The sequence below is a fragment of the Pipra filicauda genome, unplaced genomic scaffold (genome assembly GCF_003945595.2).
Source record: "Pipra filicauda isolate LSUMZ 115617 unplaced genomic scaffold, ASM394559v2 scaffold29_size4552773_pilon, whole genome shotgun sequence".
Taxonomy (NCBI): Eukaryota; Metazoa; Chordata; class Aves; order Passeriformes; family Pipridae; genus Pipra; species Pipra filicauda.
This window is the reverse complement of record NW_024104420.1, coordinates 3635011-3654532: the sequence shown is the minus strand read 5'-3', so window position 1 is coordinate 3654532 and position 19522 is coordinate 3635011. Positions and strand designations below refer to the sequence as shown.

Here is a 19522-nt window from a genome sequence, read left to right as displayed (position 1 = left end):
GAAAAAGCTTACATCAGTACTTGCATTTGCAAACCTCAGCAGAGTTTACCTAGTAGGAACAAGATCAGGAACTATACAATTGTCATCAGGTTTCTTTTTATGTGTAACTCTGGGAAGAAGTCGAGTTGTGTGTAATGAATTGAGCTGTTAAGCTAGAGTAAATGGTGTGGGGTTTTGTTGTTAGGAGTTTTTTTGCTTGGTTGGTTGGTTTTTGTTTGTTTGGATTTTTTGGTTTTGTTTTTTTAATCAGCTGTACATTGTCTAGTGTCCTGACAGAACAATAGTTTTAGTAATATTGTGGGAATCAATTGACACAAAAGGAAAGTTTATTTGTTTCCAGAGAACAATTTTATGTCCTGTGAGGCAGGACATACTTGACTTTTATGGGCAAATAGGGAGTTGGGACAGATGTTACATGAAAAGACAGTGGGCAAGGCAACACCTGTTACTAGATAAATATGTAAAAGTGCCTGACGTCTTTTAGAGAGCACTTGTAAGACAGAGCCTGAGAACATTTTCCAGTGGTAAAGAAGAACTCTGCCAGGGCAGTGACAGAAATAAAAGTACAAAAATTAAAAAGATCTAGGTCTCTTCAGCTATTAAAAAACCCAACAAACCAAACCAAACCCAATCAAAAACAAAAACAGCAGAAAACCCCAGTACTGGAATGGATTCTCCAACAGTGAAACTTGCAAGACGGTGGGAGAAGGCCATAGACTCCTCATTATGCAGGCACTCAAACTTGCCAAATTTCCACTGCCTGCAAAGGAGATAGAATTGTGAGGAGAGAGCTTAATTATGAATATTTTTTCTATTTAGGAAACTTTATTTGACTTCCAGGATATATTGCAGGGAGAAAGGAGAAAGAAGAGGAAAAATGACACAACACATTTATGTTGCAAAACATTTTCTCCAAAACAGCTTGTTTTGTTTAAAAACCAATTAAATCTGCTCAAGATGCAACTTGATTTGACTTGAGCATGAGAATAGGTCTGAAGAGTCCCTTGCCATCATGCCATATTAAAATATTTCCCTCTGGGAGCAGTAATATTGTTCATTGTGATAATGACCTCAGTTGTTCAAGTATTATTGAAGAATTTAGTTGGACTCGATTACATGCATTTGAAATAGTTTTAGGCTGGGAGAAAAATAGAGGGGAACTGTTCCTTTTTGTAGTTTTTAACATGCAACATAGAGGCTTATGCTATGAAGTTTGGGCATAGGTGGATTATTCTCAAGCACTCATAAAAGATGATTTGGGAATACTACAGTTTCCAACAACATATGCATAAGTAAATTTATACAGGACAATCTCTCACAGAGTGCTCTTCCTAATGTATTTTGAACAGTTACAATACTTGCACTGTACTAAACAGTAATGATGTTGATGTGAAAATAATAAACATTTGCAGCGTATGGTCCAAACTCTCAGAGGTTTGTGGAGATTGAATGATACACAGACAGGAGTATTTGATGACTGGTGTAGAGGAAAGAGGAGTTAAAACTAAGGCAGATGAAACTTGTCCTTGAGAATTTAATTTCCCTTGCACACAGTCTTACTGAAATCGTAATAAGTCACTCAAATCGAACTCCTACAAACAAACAAAACAAAACAACCCAAAAATCAAAGCCCCTCACTAATTAACCCCTCACTAATTAAATGCATGCTACTTCTAACCCCGAGCATTCCAGTTCACATATAGGCTAAGATTTCACAGCTAAACTTTAGTAAATGGAAATTCAGTTCTGAAAACTTAATGAATCACAGTGCCGTGATTTGAAAAAGTTGTCATCATGTTAACTTTGACTTTCATGCTTTCATTCATCATTGGTAAAAGCAAAGAAATCATAATGCTCTCCTTTACCTTGCAGAGTATACTAAGGGAATACTAAGACGATGTTATGGGTGACAAACACTTCACTTTCTCACAGAAATTAGTAGGTCAGTATTCAGAATAAAGTGTGAAAAATATACTACATTGTGAGGCTGAGTAATAAGAAGAGTAATAAGAAGAACATGAGAATGCTGAGTCCCCTCTTTTCAGTAAGCATCAGCATCCTGGTCACTGAATCACTCAGATAATTGTCTTGTAGAAAGAAATTTGATCATATAATTAAGGCTACTGCAATGCACAGGATAGAGAAAACTTGTTCACTTGAGCCTTTTTGCTTATATCACAACTGATATAAACAAAAATCTGAAAAAGTATGTGGAACTGGAAGAACAGTTTCTTTTTCCAAGTCTCAAATCCTCCCTAGTAAAGGAGGCATTCATGTCTTTTCTCTGTTGTGGGTATTTTTGTCCAAAGGTGCTATAAAAGGCTCTTCTGGAAAATGGAGGAACCCATTGAGGTGATCCTGAGGATGGACTCTGTGATTCTAAGAGGGATTGGTGTTGCCTGTAGAGCACTTCAGCTGCTATGTCACATATTCGAGATATTAGCTATTCTGATGCTACAGCTTTTTGAGGATCTCTTTCTTTAGTAGTTTTGATCCTTCTGAGAGTGCAGTTCAATGAATAAGAACGATATGAGCAAGATAATGCTTATGTCTACTGCACAGTTTATTCTGCAGAAAGATCAAAGTATTTTGCAAGACAGCAAGCATCTTGAAACATTCTTAAGTATGAAAGAAACAAGTGCCATGCAATTCATTTTTTTTAAGGTACTGCTAACCCCTGCTGGTAGTGGAAGCTTGGTTTTACTGCTGCATGTGACTTTGAAGCTATTCTGTCATGTTGTTTATGGTGTGGTTGTTTACCTGTTTAATATTTACTCCTCACTTTCAAATCATAGCCTGAAATGCAGTGAGGGATTTTACTGTAATTTAAAATGACTTCACATGAAATTTTTGAAAAGCTTTGATAGCTGTGAAGACCAAGGGAAAAGTCTGATTTATGGTTAGTTCTAAATGTAATTATGATTCCTTAAAAAAAAAGCCAAAGCTATAACATCCAATCAACCTTGCCTTCAAATCTGTATGGAAGAAAGTAGTCTTAAAGCAAAAATTAGTAATGCTAACCACATTACCCACATATCTACATAAGAACTGGATGGATTTCTTTTCTGAAACTTTTATTACTTGCAATTCCAAGAAGGTAATATAAACATTGAATTCCAGCTTGTTTCTGACCACTCTTTTAAGAATTTAGGCCTAGACCACAACCTTCTTTTACAAGAAAACATAGCTCCATTTTCCACCATGTTGTTTCTGCTCTTATGGTTGATCAGCCAGCTTCATAATTCCTCAGTTTGAGAGCAAAATGTGCTGTGCATAGAGCACTTTTTTCCAGTATTTTATCTGCGTGACTTAGACAAAAGAGAAGAGTGAAGCTGAAATTTCTGCCAGGTCACAGTGTAATTATGCCATCTACTGCTGCATTTCTGGTATCACATTTGAATTGTCTTCCTAAGTGACAAATATCACCGTGGGCAATACCTAGGTATAATTGTAGCAGAGATAATGGCTTGGCATGAGAAAGCATTGTTATGCTCTAAGTGATGTGCAGCTTTAAGTGAGACACTAAACACTGATCAGATATCTTCTGTTTCTTTAATCCCACCTTTCAGTGGAAAGCTCACAAATACCAGCATAGAACTAGATCACTATTTACTTCCTTTTCATGATTCAGTTCCAGAAAGCAGAGATAACGACAGATTTGCAAAGAATATGTACCATAAATTGTCAAATCTAATGAGATTTAAAAGTTAATACAAAGTTTGAATGCAGAAGTCACTGAGAATCAGAAAGGAAAGGAAGGCTGCCTGAAGTACTGTTGTGGTGAGTTTGACCTTAGCTGCAGATGCCTGCCAAGCAGCTCCATCACAGGGTAGAGAAAAAGTAATAAAAGTCTCATGGGTCAAGATAAGGGCAGGAAGATATCATCCAGCAATTACAGTCACAGGCAAAAGAGACTTGACTTGGGGAAATTAATTTAAATTCTTCCAATCAAATCAGTAGAGAAATAAAGAAAAAACTAAATCTTAAAACATCTCCCCCACAATCCTCTGTTCTTCCTGAGCCTAACTTTAATGTCAGTGGGGACTGCAGTCAGTTCATCATTGTCTCTGCTGCTCCTTCCTCTCCAGGGGGAGGACTACTCACACTCTTCCCCTGCTCCGGCATGAGGTCCCTCCCATGGAGGCAGACATCCGTGAACTTTCCAACGTGGGTCCTCCCCATGGGCTCCAGTTCTTCATGAACTGCTCCAGTATGGGCTCCTCTCTTCTCAAGGCCACAGGTCCTGTCAGGACCCTGCTTCAGTGCAGGCTTCTTATGGAGTCACAGCTGTCTAAGTTTTATTTGGCTCCCTGCCAACTCCCCAAGACCCAGCACGAAAACCTCCGGCAAAGACCAAAAGAGGAAAATAATTATGAAAAAATCCAGGCTAGCTGGACTATATTAAAATATATATGTATTTACGTATAATCTCAAACCAAGACAGTATAGTACAGTTATATACAGTTGAAATACTATATACAATCCCAAAAGGGAAAGGGAAGGGGAAAAAAAAAAGGACAAAACCAAAATAGATAGCACAATCAAAAACTCAGGATCTAGCAAACTAAAGAATTAGCAAAAGAATATCTCACTACTCTGCTTGGGACAACAAAAATAGCGCTGAATGACCGCCGGCACCCTCCGCCTCCCGAGGTCCACAAGGCCTCATCCGGCCCCACTCCCACACACAGCAGAACCGACAGCAGGGAACCACCGGAAGGGAAGAGAGGAAGAGGCTTCTCTCTCTGTCTGTTTATATGTTGGATTACGTAAAGGAATAGGATGGAATACTTCCTTCCTTCCTGGCAACCAGGAAGGAAGGCCTAAACTCAAAACCATTACAACAGCTTATTCAGGCACCCACCTGCTCTGACATGGGGTCCTCCATGGGCAGGTGGATATCTGCTGCTCCATGGACCTCCATGGCTGGCAGAGGGACAGCCTGCCCTCACCATGGTCTGTACCACAGGCCACAGGGGAATCTCTCCTCTGCCTGGAGCGTCTCCTTCCACTCCTGCACTGACCTTGGTTGCTGCAAGGTTGTTTCTCTCACCTATTCTCACTCCTCTCTCCCAGCTACTGTTGTGGAGCAGTTTTTACCTCTTCTTCACTGTATTATCTCAGAGGTGCTACCATCACAGCTGATGCATTTGGCCTTGGTCAGTGGTGGGTTCATCTTGGAGCAAGCTAGCACTGGTTCTGTTGAACATGTGGGAAGCTTCTAGCAGCTTCTCACAGATGCTACTCCTCTACACCCCTGCTACCAAAACCTTGCCACACAACTCAAACACAAACGTAATTCAAATAATTCAGATATACTTTATATAGGACAGGCACTCCCCTGTATCCCCAACTGCAATTCTTTTTACTTGATTATTTTATTTTGCATTTAATTAGAGGATCAGTGTTATGCTGCTTCTACCTATCTCTCTTAGGGGCGTGTCTAGTCTGCTCTCAGACAGGAATGGTTCTAGACACTGTCTTCCATTTCTGAAAGTCTTGGATATAAGGACTTTTTTGTTGGCATGTAAAGTAAAAGCTTTTGAGCTATTTCCTGTAGACAATGGATCTAAAGGATTTATTCTAATGTAATTTTTTTTTTTGCCACATTCTTTTTCATACTTTTAGACTGAATAACTTGAATTCCAGTCCTCTAATTATTTTTACTGCCTTTTCTAACTGGTTCATATCTTTCTTGAATGAGTGCCCAGAACTCAGCATGACTCTCCAGCTAAGGGCAAATCAGCCACTTAAATGAGTGAAGAAATTCTCATGGCTGATAAAGCCTGTTCCATTATGCATTTCCTCTTGGACCGCAAAATACACTTGTTAATTCCTAGATCTCTTTCTGCAGTGCAGCTGTGTTTGGAGTCATGCGTTTTCCTATGACTGTGAGCTGATTACCTGTAAGTGTAGAGCTTTGTAGTTGCTGTTATTAAGCACTACCTAACCTCTGATGTAGTCTGTAAGAATTCAGTTAATTAAGATTTTGAATTCTAACTCTGGTCCTTCCAGATCAATATTACGTGTAAATTTGCTAACAATACCTGTTATTTCTTTCATCCAAGTTGGTAAAGAAGTACTTTATAGTTCTGGACTTGGGATAGACTTGTAAAACCTCACTCCGTACCCTGTTCCAGTTTATCACTAATCTGCTGTAATACTTTCGTTATTTAGTTTGTCCTACACACTGCTTTCTCTTAACTTACCTTTGTATTCTTAGAAGAAAATAATCTGAAACAGCTTTGTAATCAAAGCTTAAAGTCAAGGTATTAACACTTACTCTTACTCCCCATTCAGGATCTATGCCCTCTAATGAAGAAGTGCTATTTACATCTCTACAGCACTTAAACATTCTTGTTCTCCTTTTTTCTAGAAGTCAGGTAATCTGACAGGGTTCAGAGTTTTAAGTACTCCTCTTTCTTTCTCCCTGTTTTAAATGTAGTCACCAAGTGTTTTTTCGGTCCTCAGTTTTCAGAGCTCATCCAGGTCTTTATGAAATCTGAAGCAGAACTGCTGACTGTTCTTGAGCTGCTTCCTTTGGCCTTTTGCAAACACTGGTTTTAGGACTGTAAAAAGGGCCAATAAGTTCCCTGTTGCTGGCAAGAAGGCAGGTTCCTCTCCTCTGCTGTCTGCTCCAGTGTGCTGTTAAACGGGCTGCACTATTCATGGAGAGACTGGTCTTATTCTACTCAATAATTAATTTCAACAGCACTGCCAGCTTCAAAACATCCACCATGCTCCTAAATCTGTTGGAATTTTTACCTTTCTGTTACTTGGACTGGTCATGTTAAACATTGATCACATCCTGAGTGAAGAAGGAGGCAAACTGGTATTGAATATGTCAGTCACTGAGAACTGAAAAGGAGAGCTTCCTCTTCACTGTGTATCAAGCCAGCTCTTTTGTGGTTGTCTTTTTATTAAATTACTTATAAAATAAGTTTAATTTCTTCTTACCTCTTCAAAGATTGGTCTTTCTAGATTTTCTTATCTTCTCAGTATGTTTTTTTTCTTGTGCCTTTTTTTTTTTTTGGGTTTGTTTTGTTTTGTTTGTTTTTTTGCGTATGTGTGTTTTTACATTGCCAGTGGTATCAAAGAATAATCTAACCTGATTTCTACTTTGAGCTTTCTTTTTGAAACCGCTGAAAAACTGAATTAGCCAAGTCAGTGCTGTCCAACCCTTCCTTATCTTTTCATTGAACTGTGATAACTTGCACCTGTGCCCTTTAAAGGTCACCAGCTCTCCTCACTACCTTCTCTTTTCTAGACATCCATCCCACTAGACCTCAGTGACCACAGCTGTAGGGTTATAGAAGTCTGCTTTCCTGAAGGATATTGACTTTTTCCCATGGTTTTCTTCCTAAAATCCAGAACTGTTATTTTTATCCTTATCCTCATCTAAGTTGCTTTCCACATTTATTCTCTGTCACTTCCAAACTGAGCTTCTGTCTCATATTTGTATTTAAAGGATGCCCCTGTGTTTCGGAAGAACTCTCCTGTATCCTGCTCTATTCCACTACTAAACATGGAAATTGCATGTTATCATCAACCCTTAGTACCTGGATGACACCGCTAGTGCTCATAGAAAGCAACATGAACACTGACCTTGCCAGCCAAATTGATATTAAATTTGTGCTCTGGCACCTTTCTTGTTTTCAGCTTGTGTTTTTTAGCACTTTTCAGTTACTTAGTCCCTTCTGTAATTTGGAAGTAACAGAAAGTACACACATGTATGATATTATAAAGCTACACTTTGTATTGATTGTTTTTCTGAAGAAAAGATATATTATTCTAGATTTCACATAAACTTCACTTGAATTGTCCTCCAGCAGGTATCAAATCATAATCTAAGTATTTATTTCCCACATATTATTATAAGTAGAATCGTCCTTTTATTCTTTCAGGGCCCAATGGCAGATTTGTTTGTAACAGAGTATGAAAGAATATTGCACTGGAAAAGAGGAATTATAGAATTGAATTATTTCCTTGTGTTTGTAAATAGTGTTTAAAGTGATGTTAATCTTATTATTATGCATGTAAGAAGGGCAGAAAAATAGTTATTCATGTTTCTTGCAAATTCCACTTAAACAATATAAAAAAACCATTGGACCGTTCAGTTCTCTTACAGCTTCCTGATTTTGACTTCAGGTAATAGTATTGAGTAAGGTTTGCAGAGCTTGGAATTCCCAGTGCATTGCCATACCAAAATGTAGTAAACCTGTCCTTATGGCTGCAAAAGTCACAGGGAAGATACAGGGTTAAAAAAAAGTATTAAAACATGAGAGTCACAGGAGCCCCTCTGATCCTATCTACTATGTAGCAAACCAGTTGATATAAATCATAGACAGCACTACCTTTAAATATAGTCAGGATATATACAGATGTAGATATATTTATGTGTACATAAATACATACATATCTACCTTGACTACATTGAAACATAGTCTTGCCTTTGATTTATATCAGCCAGTTTGTCCTATATGCAACGGATCTGAATACAAAGCTATCTAAAAACCCCCACAGGTGTTGGAATTCAGAAATAATGCTCATTTCATAGAAGCACGCCCTTCTAATAACTCTTTCCTGTTTTGAAAATATTTTAATTTCTACAAAAACCTTAGGAATATCTTTATATGGAAATGTTGTAAGCTAAAATGTATTGGAATCTGTAAAGGGAAGGACTGAATATTCACTTATGTAGCAATGGAAGCAAGGTGGGAAGGGAAGAATTGATGAATGGATGTTGGAGCTTTCCATGGGTATTATGCATGGATATGTTTGTACATTATGTTTGTGTTTGTGTCAAGTGGTTCTTCTGTGGCTTTTGGGAACTGTAGTTTCAAACCCCCATAAAATACATGAAGAAATGTATGACTTGCAATGCTGCCTAAAATAGAGAAAGCTTTCTGGACAATATTAGTATAGGTAAGGTAGAAAATGTTTCTTTTAGTAAAGTGCATTTTGGTGCAGCAAATACATAATGTGCACATGAGTGTCCAGGGGTTCTACAGTTTTATAGTACTAATCCATTCAATCTGAGAACAATCTGCCCCCAGGACCCCTCCAGATCTACCCCCCTGGCACGCCTCCCTGGAACTGAGTTGGAGGTCTCAAGACCCCTTTCTTCCTCATCTTCTTCCTCCTCACAGCATGCGCGGCCTTTGGAGCTCCTCTAAGGTTCCTGGGCCTTCAAAGTTCCTTTGGCTATAATGATATCTTATTATTCTGGTCCAGATGCACATGTCCTGAACAAGATGTGCTTGGTAAAGTCTTTTCCCTTGAAAAGAACATTAAACAAAATCTGAAGAATTTAGAAAATTTGACATGAAGTGTGAGAACAGGGTTTGGTAACTGTCAACTGCTATTTTAAAGTGTAAGAAACTGTACAGCCATACTAAAAATCCATATTTGCTACAAATCTTAAGAATCCTAAGGCATTAGCAAGAGCAGAGAATTGTGTGCATATGTTAATCTATTACATTCATATTGATTTGAATGATAGCTTTTCTAAAGATGTAACTGCAGGAAACTATTAAGACACATGGAGAGGAAAAAGCAAAAGCACAGGAAAAAAGGTTGCCTGAAGTGTTCATGTATGTTTTTCTTTAGCTATGTATTGGCTTTTTTTCTACTTTCTGAATTACTATGTTTTGTTTTTCTACTGACTGCCAAGATAAATATTAATGAAAGTACAGAAGACCTGGAAGTGGCTCAGTTGAACACATGCTAAGCTGGTAGTAGCTTCAGCAGGTGTAGGAATTATTTTTTTCCCATTCATTCAGATAAAATAAAATTAATATATTTTCTAGCAATCATGAAACATACCTGGAAACTCACTGCATATACAGACATGAGCAAATTTTTCTGTTGCTAGAAAGTTTTTTTTTGTTAAAAGAGCTTTAAGGTGCTATTACCAAAGGGTACCTACTAGGGTTTATTTTAGTTCTTGTTTGTTTCCCTAGTTGTTCATTTTGCCTCATTTTGACAAGCAAGTAGTAGTTGGAAGTGTTATGATGGTGAAGTTGGGATAACATGAGCTTGCTTTCTTTTAACACTTAGCCTACATGACAGTTGTCTCTCAATCTGTTCGCTTCTAATCACCTGCTTCGTATCAGAGAAACAGCAGAAAAATACATACTGCTTTGTAATGAGCATGCATGGGTGTGAAATCTACAATCTCACTTGTAATATGCAGCCACTTTTTTCTTTGTGCAAAAGCAACTTGAGCTTTTGTGACTCTTTTTTCCACTTCATTTATTTGCCTATTGCTCTCTGTAATTAAATATGAGGATATGAGTACATGTATTGAGTTTTTCTGGTTGTTTGGACTCTTCATTTCAAAATAGCTAAGGAAATATATATTTCCCCTCCCCCATATTTTTCAAATATACATCAAGATGGTTTAAGCATGTGTATGTATTTGGTTGCATCTGTCAATGACAATTGAATTCCGGAGCAGATCGCTGATTTCAAAAGGCAATAAATATAGTAAGGTGATATGTTTATGGACCATGGCACTTTTCTTTTGTCTAGGCAATGGTTTCTTACACCATTACCCTGGTGCTAGAAGGCTAGGAACTGAGAAATGTTTTACTTGATCTTTTAATCAAACTGCCCTTACAGCGTGCTTCCTGTATAACACCCTGGAGTTATGATGTTTGTGCTTGATTTCTCTTCCTGCTGCTGAAGGAGAGAATACTAGTTGTTCCGTACACCCTGACACCCTTATTGAATCTTCATTCTGAAAGTTACCACTACAACGTGGAGAGCTTGGGACAGCAGTACTTGTAAGGCTGTAATCCATAGCTGCTGAAAGTGACCCTTTGGCACCCTTCACTCCTTATGCAGTGCGTTGTTTTCTAGTATAAAGGGTACTTTGTTGGTGTATAGGTTAACAGAGAGGAAGAGCCAAGTGGATAGAGTTATTACCCCATCATGAGTGGGTAGAGCTAATTTATTATTAGTTATTTATGATCATCGAATTTTTTGTTCACTTTGATGAAGTTATTGCTAAGATTTTTAGTTGGTTTTTGAGTGTTTTATGGGAAAAGTGGCAACAGAAAGCAGAGCTTAGATTTCCCTATTTTCTGGATGGATGCTTGAGCTGATTATTTTTTCTTTGGTGTTGGTTATTTTAATGTCTGAATCTGTCTTCCGATGCTGACAGTCAAATAATGACAGGATCAAGTCCTGTTAAGTCAAACAAATATTCTGTAAAATCTAGTAAACCTTAGACTAGAGGGTGACTGCTGTCCACTTCCTGGTTTTTCACTTGTCTGTTCTGCCTTTGGTATTACTAAAAAGCAGTTTAGTTGAACATCTGCATATCAGGTAATCATTCACAGAGTCCTAATCTGATCATACCTTGAGATGAAACCACTCTGCTTCTTGCTGGCATGGTAGAGGTGAAGAGAGTCATACGTAGTAAATGCACTGTGAGAACTAATGGAGGTTGTCTGATCTTGAAAGAAATTATTCTTTTAACTAAAATAAATGTATTGGATTTTTAGAGAGCCAATTTAAATAAAACTGCCCTTTTTTCATGAATGGGCAAAAAGTGAAGTAAGCAGTCTTTGTGTTTGTTTTTTTTTCTCCAAAGAATACAGATGGTTTTTATCATCTCAGAAAAAAAACAGAGTGAAATTCAAGCAGTAGGAAAGTGAGATGCTACAATTCATGCTCAACTTTCATTGTGTTGTTCTCTCTTGTGATAAAAATGGCCAAATCGCAGGAAAATTTGGACGAGCAGTAAGAGCGAATGCTTGACCATATAAATTAACTGTGATATTATTCTAAACTTATTTGAGCACTGTGGACTGTAGACAATTTGTAATTCACCTAAAACAGCCTCATGACCTATAATGACTAGGATTTGAGTATTATAATCTGAATTTACTTAACAAGATAATTAAATATTTAAAGTCAGTTCATTTAGAGGATAGAATGGATTATCTCTCAATATTTGCAGATTTCTGTCCTTCTATTTGTATGCATGGCTAAACATTCTGAAATTTTTTGTTGTAGCTTTCTTTCAAATTTCATACCTTAGCTTTTGCCATAACAATTAGGACTGTGAAGAGCTTTTTGTTGTCCTAGGAACTGAGGGAAAAGAAATTATGCAATGCTGAATAAGACAAAATGGGTTTAGTCCTCATTGCAGTGTAGAAAAGCACTCATAAAAGTTAATTAAGCTCAGGAAACAGACAGCAAGATAATTAAGATTAGGTCTAATTTTACACGGCAGGAATTCTGTGATGTTTTCCAACGGACATCATGTAGAGAAACTCCAGGCTTTCAGTCAGATTCTCAAAAGATCATTACAGATGATGTTAAACAGCAAGACAGACTAATGTGATGAGGCATATATTTTCTTTTATAATTTTTTAACAGTAAAATTCTGCCATAAAATAGGACTAAATACGCAGTTTATTATTTTATGCAATGAGATATCTAAGTGAATCTATTGCTGAAAAACAATAATTATTACTACAAAAACCTTAATGCATTTGTTTCTTTCCTCTGCCAGACTAAAGTCTGCCATGCTGTACTGCAGTTTATTATGTTCTAGAAAACTATGAGAAAGGTCTTTTGTTTCAAACAGGCATGCAGTGTTCACTTTCCTCCCTTTGTGGACCTTAGACAGAATCTGTAATATTCCATGGGCTGGCAGTGTAGCTTCCTATTACTGTCAGATAAAGAAAATCCATACAAAGCCTAATTACACTCTTATCCACTTCAAATTTTTATTACTAAGTACATTAGAAATCTTAGAAATTAAAATGAGGAATAAATTACATGGAACTGTGGATTCTGGTTATTTTTTTTTCTGAACTACTTCTACTAATTCTCTGTGTAGCAAATTAGTCTCATTTCTTATTAGGCTCAAGTCAATTGTTTAGATACCAGTGCTGTATTTTCTATGCCTGGGCTTATACACCAGAACTGTCAAAACTTTCTTTATGCTGAGTAATCGATCCTAGGAAATATTTTATAGTTTCTTTAATATTTTCCATCCAGTAGCATTTGATTATATTGATTCTGTGTTTGCTTGTGTAATTGGAGGCCTTGGTTATTTTTAGATTTATGTACCCTTCCTATGGAAAGAAGTAAACTGATAGAAAGTGTGCGGGGGTTTTGTTATTTTTAAAAACTATCTAGATTATTCAAAGCTGCATATACTAGAAATTATTTTCCCTCATAACTTCTCAGTGAGTAACAACAGAAGTGTGAACAAACATATGTAAAAAATAATTTTTTAAGTAAGTTTGAGTACATAAGAGGCTGAAGAAATTGTAAGATGATGAAAAATGAGGAGATTTAATACCTGGTGTGTCAAATAGACTACAAAAACTGAACAACTCTCAGGCTGATGAAATCCTCCCCGTGATGCCAGTATTGTGGCTTGGATGTAGGTTACTATCAAATAATCTAACACATCTGTATGTGCTTCTCACATCTCAAATTAGGCAGTTTCATAATACTACTTTGACTTACAGCTTATGTTCCTGAGTTCATGGTTACACGTAAATTTTAGCTGTCATCCCGAAAATATTTCTAGCTGTCAATGTTTAGAGAAAACCTTGAAAACATGACTGAAATTATTCCTAAAGGAAGTAAATGCTTCTTTGAACAAAGGCACCCACCTTGCCTTTCAATAAAGAGGCTTAAAATAAAGATGGGGATGGAATTTTTAATAGGGCCTGTAGTAATAGGGTGAGGGGTAATGATTTTAAACTAAAAGAGAGTAGATTCAGACTACACATAAGGAACATATTTTTACAATGAGACAAAGTAAGTTCAATAGATTCTTTATTTTTTAAAGAGTCTAAGCTTTAATTCATTTTATCTTGTAAAATAAAAAGCTCTGTCAGGAAACTCTCTAAAATTAATTTGGTGTTCCAGAAGTTAGTGCTGTAATTTTTATAGGATTAATTGTATACTTCAGCTAAAACAAAATAAGTGGACTTAGGTATTAAAAAAGGAATTAAACTGTGACTTAACCAGCTTCTCTACAAAACAAAGTCTTCATATGTTGCCATCTGTGCATAGAAGAGGACAAGTCTCTGTGCTTACTCAGTGCTTTGAAATTCTGCTGAAAACCTTACATCCTTTTCCTCACTCGTTTTTGCCACTTTTAAAGTTCACTTTTTTTTTTTTTTCTTTTTAAGTTCCTCCTTGCTCTGGAGTAGTTCCTACTTGCTTTTAAGTAGACTGGTTTGGAAGATGCAATGTGATTCTCTGTAGTAGCTGTATTTAAAGCCAAAACATATTTGTCTTCAAACAGCAGTTGGACTCAAAATCCTTATGGGTCCCTTCCAACTCAGGGTATTCTATGATTCTATGATTCAGGAGCAGTGCTCTTATGGGAAATGTGCTCACTGCTGAAGTGCAAAATGAGTGTACAAAGCCAGTTGAACAGGTCTGATTTTCTCATAAACCCTCAAGTGCTAATATTTTAAGGTCCTTTGTACATGCATTCTACATGTCTTTGTAGTCAGGTAGCTGATTATTGTAATCTTTCTTTTGCTCTGTTTACACAACAGAACAAAATGCAGCTACTGTACCTTACAGTACAATTTATTGTATTTTATCATTATAATAAAACTTGGGTTGTCATCACTATCCTCATTCTTTCCAATTCAGCATTCGACCTCACCCTTCTATTTAGTAATTAACCTCTTTCCCTCTGAACCTGAAAGATTTTTTTTTTTACGTCCCAACGTTGAAAGAAGCACCGGGTTTTGTGTGTGATTTGAAGTTGGGCTTTTTTTTAGTGTCCTGTCTTGCTCTTTTTTGTGGGTATGCAGCATTTTTGAGGATGTCTTCAATGATGCTGGCTGCTTACTAGTGCAGATGCTTTTCCTAGGTTGCTGATTCTCACTGTATTTCAGGATGCAAGTTTTCATAATGAATGAAATGTATTTGTGGTTTTTGAAAACCATGTACTCCTTCACTTAAACCAAAACTTAAACAAACCAAAACCCATGGAGTCTTCTGTTCACATATGCAGCTTTTTTCCAGAACATAATTTATCATTAGGAAATGATTTTCTCCTTGCAGAGTCCCTGGGAGGTTTTGTGTCACCATAATGGTGCCCTGTATCACAGAGTCACAGAATGGGTCAGGTTGGAAGGGACCACACTGTCATCTGGCCGCACCTCCCTGCTCAAGCAGGGTCATCCTAGAGCACATTGCACAGGATTGCATCCAGACAATTCTTTTATTTCTCCAGTGAGGGAGACTCCACAACCTCTCTGTGCAGTAGGTCTGATTCTAATTTTGTGTCCTGCTGCAGATATCCAGGCCTGCACATTGGCACTGAATGTTTTATTGAGACTTTGTAAACGTGCAGTTATTTCTGTCATGGCTGGCTCGACATATCTGTTTGCTTCATGCAGCTGTTAAAAGCTTAAAATTTTAGCTTTGGCTTTTGGCTGGGTGTGGTTTTGTGATAGAGTGATATGACTGAACTCCTGGCTAAGCAGTGTAAAACGTGCTGCTAGCGAACAACCATCTGTTGTCAAACCACACAGTTCCTGAAGTGTTGTAAACGCTTGCCTTGGGTTTGTGCAAAGAATATCTGCAGGACACTGTCTTCCTCAAGGTCTGAGTGAAACCTATGGTGTGGTGTGCAGTATGTGGTGCTGTGGTGGGAATAGAGGTGGTCATGATCAGCCTTGCCTAATCCTCTCAGGCAGAGGCTGTTATCTTCAAAATAGAAACAATACAGGGAATTTACTGTAGATAGTCACAGAGTTGAAAAGGACCCATAAGGATACTTGAACTCTTCAGTGAATGGCCTATACAGGGATCAAAGCCACCCTGGTATTATTATCACCATGCTCTAACCAACTGAGCTAATCTCAGTTACATATATGTTCATTTCAGTTGTGTCTTTGCCTCTAGGGTAGTGGCATGGGGTTAATATAATTTGTTTGTGGCAACAGCTGGGACTATATCACCTGGGAATGCCCTGCTCCTGCCTCAAGAGTGAGTGAACGTGAATCACCTCCTGAATGCTGTGGGTGCTTACACTCTTTCAAATTGAAATCAAATCAGCAGTATTTTATCTTAGCACACTGAGTAGCTTGCTACTGACTTTGTATTTTGACAATAGGTTGCAAGTTAAAACGTGTTTAGTGGCTGAGAAGCAGATTTGTATTTCTGTTTTACTCATTTGCCATGCTGTTCTGGCTTACAGAGCCTTAGCAAGTCCATCAGTAAATGAAGTACTTCCCTTTCCCCTCCCCAAAACTAGGATGCTCACAATTTCCAAGAAACTTCTGTCTTTTGCTGCTTGTATTGTGTTTCCTGGAATATGTCGTCAACTGCTCCCTGCATGTTGAATATCTTTGGTCATGTTTGGCAACTGTCTGTAGTAGGCTTGACTCGAAAGTCAAATCCAGTCAGAGCTTGTTGTCTATTCCCAATCAGCTTAAAAGAATTTCCCAAAGAATTCTGTATCTCAAATACTTCAATGCTTTATTGTACAGTGACATTTTTCTCACTTGATCTTAGACAGAACATTCAGTAGCTGATCCTTGTTAGAATATCAGATGCAAATAATCTTATAAAGTCTTCTCTTTTTTGTTTTGTTTTGGTTTTGTTCTCTCTGAAGCCATAGAATCTAGTTAAGTTCATCTGCTTTGTCTCTGTTTTCTGTTTTTCCAGGTGTTCCAGATTCTCTTGGCTGCAGAACTGTTTTAGACACCAAGGTATAATTTTAGATAAAAAACCACAGTGCTCGTCTCTGGCATTATCTACTGTGCAAACCTTGGGAAGTGAGAATGCTACATTTTCAGACCATTACTAAAAGATTTCTTTGGGGCATTCTTTTGTGACTAGAATCTGTCTTAAACAGCTGTGTTCTTAACCTTGTAAACACTGACTAATCTGTTCCTGACTCTCATTCCCCTTTTTTTGAATATTTCTTTGGCACAAATGACTTACAGAAGTTACTCATAGTGCCTTCTTTTTCTGTCTTCTCTTTCTGTTACTCTAATATCACAAAAATAATCAATGAACTGGATGCTGTATTGCTTAAGGTGATTTTATCTTTTTTTGCAGTTATTTCCACTATATAAAAACATAACCAGGAACGTATTTTCCTTGAGATGATGTCTTTTATGCAAATTACATCAGAAATTTCAGGCTGAAACATGAATGTCTGCTGATTTATCTCCCACTGTGATGATCCTTTAAATCGTAAAATGAAATGTGTAATTGCAAATGAAAGTGACTCTATTAGAATAATAATTAAAACCTAAAATCAGTATTCTCACCGGAGTTAGATATTTTCTTCCCCTGAAGTCTAACAAAAGAAAGCCACATTTACCTCCTTGCTTGCTGGTACTTCAGTTGCATACCACTGAGACAGGGTAATATTTGCTCTGAGTGTATGTGTGTGCATTTTACCATCACATATGCACATTAAGGCATTTGTATGTGCAAGTAATTTAGATTAGACCTTGATCCTGGAAACAGTTGTGATTATACTTAACATGACATCCATACCTGAACTAAACAGGTATATGTGTTTATGCTTGGAGAATTTGTACCTTAGTGTTTTGTGTAACTCGGTTCTAGTCCAGTAGAACTCAACTGTACGTAAAAGAAATCACACTTGAACTCAGTCAGAGTTGACTGAGTTCAGAGTAATGTGTCTCACATGCTCTGGAAGTATCATGAGTTTCTGAAAAAATTCTGTTTGGTAGAAATAAAATTTTTTGTTTTGTTTTGTTTGTTTGTTTTTCTTCTGGAAGTACCTGTTTCAGTGCATAATTTTTTTTTTTTTAACAAAGACCTTTCTGATACTTGCCTCCTGATTGGACTTGGTAGACTGCTCAGGAACTTTGTATTACAGGGACCTTGTTTTCATGCAGAGTGATACTTGACTTCCGGATCCCAGGTGTCCAGACTCTACAGACGAAGGCAACCAATTATGTAGGTTGATGCTGCCAAGACTGCAGTAGCCAACAGTGCTTTGATGGCTGCAAATTTGGATATAGTTAAAATTCCTCTTTTTGGAACCTACTCCAGGTGTGTGAGATCAGACCTCTTGGTACTTAAATCTCTGTACTTTGCACCAGTAAATCTTCTAAGTATTGGTGTCTGAGGGAATACTAGCTGTTTTTCTCATGGTAAATATGACACTAGAGCATTTAGAACTCTTTTTTTTTCTTTCCTGGGAGGATAAGAGAGAATAAAACAATCTAGGTTCTTATTCCATCATTTTTAAGAACACACTTCAATTTCCTGCACATCAGAAAACAAGTTGTGATTGACTTTGGTAAGAGCAATCCAATTACTGCTTCAGCTAAAAAAAAAACACCCTCTCATATTTGCAGGATTTCATCCCATACTGCTCATTTTTGTCTCTTCCTCCTCACTGCCACCCTCTTGCTTGCTAGATGAAAAACCTGGACAAATTGTAGAAAGCGTTGATCAAAATTATGTTTTATGCACTTGCATAAAATGCCACTATGGTATTGAAGCCCACTTTTTGCAGAATTGGTCTCTGCTTTGTTATGAAAGAGGAATGCAAAATACATAAAACTGATGTCTTTTCTTGCATGGGATTGATATTGATTAGTCACTCGGGCCATACAGACCATGATAACAAATCCCAAGGCTGTTCTGGCAGAGAAGTAGGTATTTACCTTCAGAATTACTCAGCAGAGCTGTGGAAGGCACTTCAGGTATTGATCCTTTCTTTCTCTAAAGTACTGCCATGGCTGGCTGGATAGAATGCCATGTTATTTTGCTAGTTTAATGCAATTGTGGTCAAGATGGTCTCAGGTTAAACTAAGAGTAAAGAAAAACTTGTCATTCATAAAACCTACAGACCCTTGCATCCTCACTGTGTGTTTAAAGACTCAAGTGATTCCACTTACTTGTGACTCCCCTTCTTGCTTGCTTGTCAGAGCTTGAGTTTCTAAAGAATGCTCATTTCTCAGTCCCTGTATCTAGAGAGTTATGGATGCTTTCCTGCTTCATGTACTTAAAGTATTGGCCCTTGGGCACACACATAACCTACAACTTCAAAAAAACCCACACATATTGGGAATGAAGGCAAGGATTTTTTTATGTTCTCTCCATTCTCTTTGAGAATATATCAGTGTCATCTTGGCTTAATCCTAGGCTGTTGGTTTTACCCAGTATGGGGTAGAATGTTCTTTCTCACTAATGAGCAATCTTATTAAAATCCTGATGTAAACCATCATGAATTCTATATAAATGCACCATTTGCTAATAAAAAATTACCACTTGGGTAAGGTAACACATTAATTGGTCCCATTTGAGGCTATCCTAATGATGATTGGTTGGTTGTGGCATGTTTTGGTGCTAACTTTGATGGATAATACAACAAACATACTGGTCAAATGTAGGTTTTACTTATTTGACATGTATAGTTTTCTCCATCATTTTCTCAGCCAGGTGGTTCTGGATCTAGACTGAAATCAAAACTATTTTAAGCATGTTTGCACTTAAATCTTGTTACTGCAAGGGAAATCAGTATTAT

At 37.4% G+C, this 19522-nt stretch overlaps 1 long non-coding RNA gene across 1 annotated transcript; it reads right to left on the bottom strand.

Annotated features, from left to right (window-relative positions):
• Nucleotides 1–257: 257 nt before the first annotated feature.
• On the bottom strand, nucleotides 258–5208 carry LOC120323617. Its single transcript, XR_005564257.1, has 3 exons — nucleotides 4865–5208; nucleotides 4105–4341; nucleotides 258–760 (listed from the first exon to the last, which is right to left on the bottom strand). It is a non-coding gene; the product is annotated as an uncharacterized LOC120323617 (long non-coding RNA).
• Nucleotides 5209–19522: the final 14314 nt, after the last annotated feature.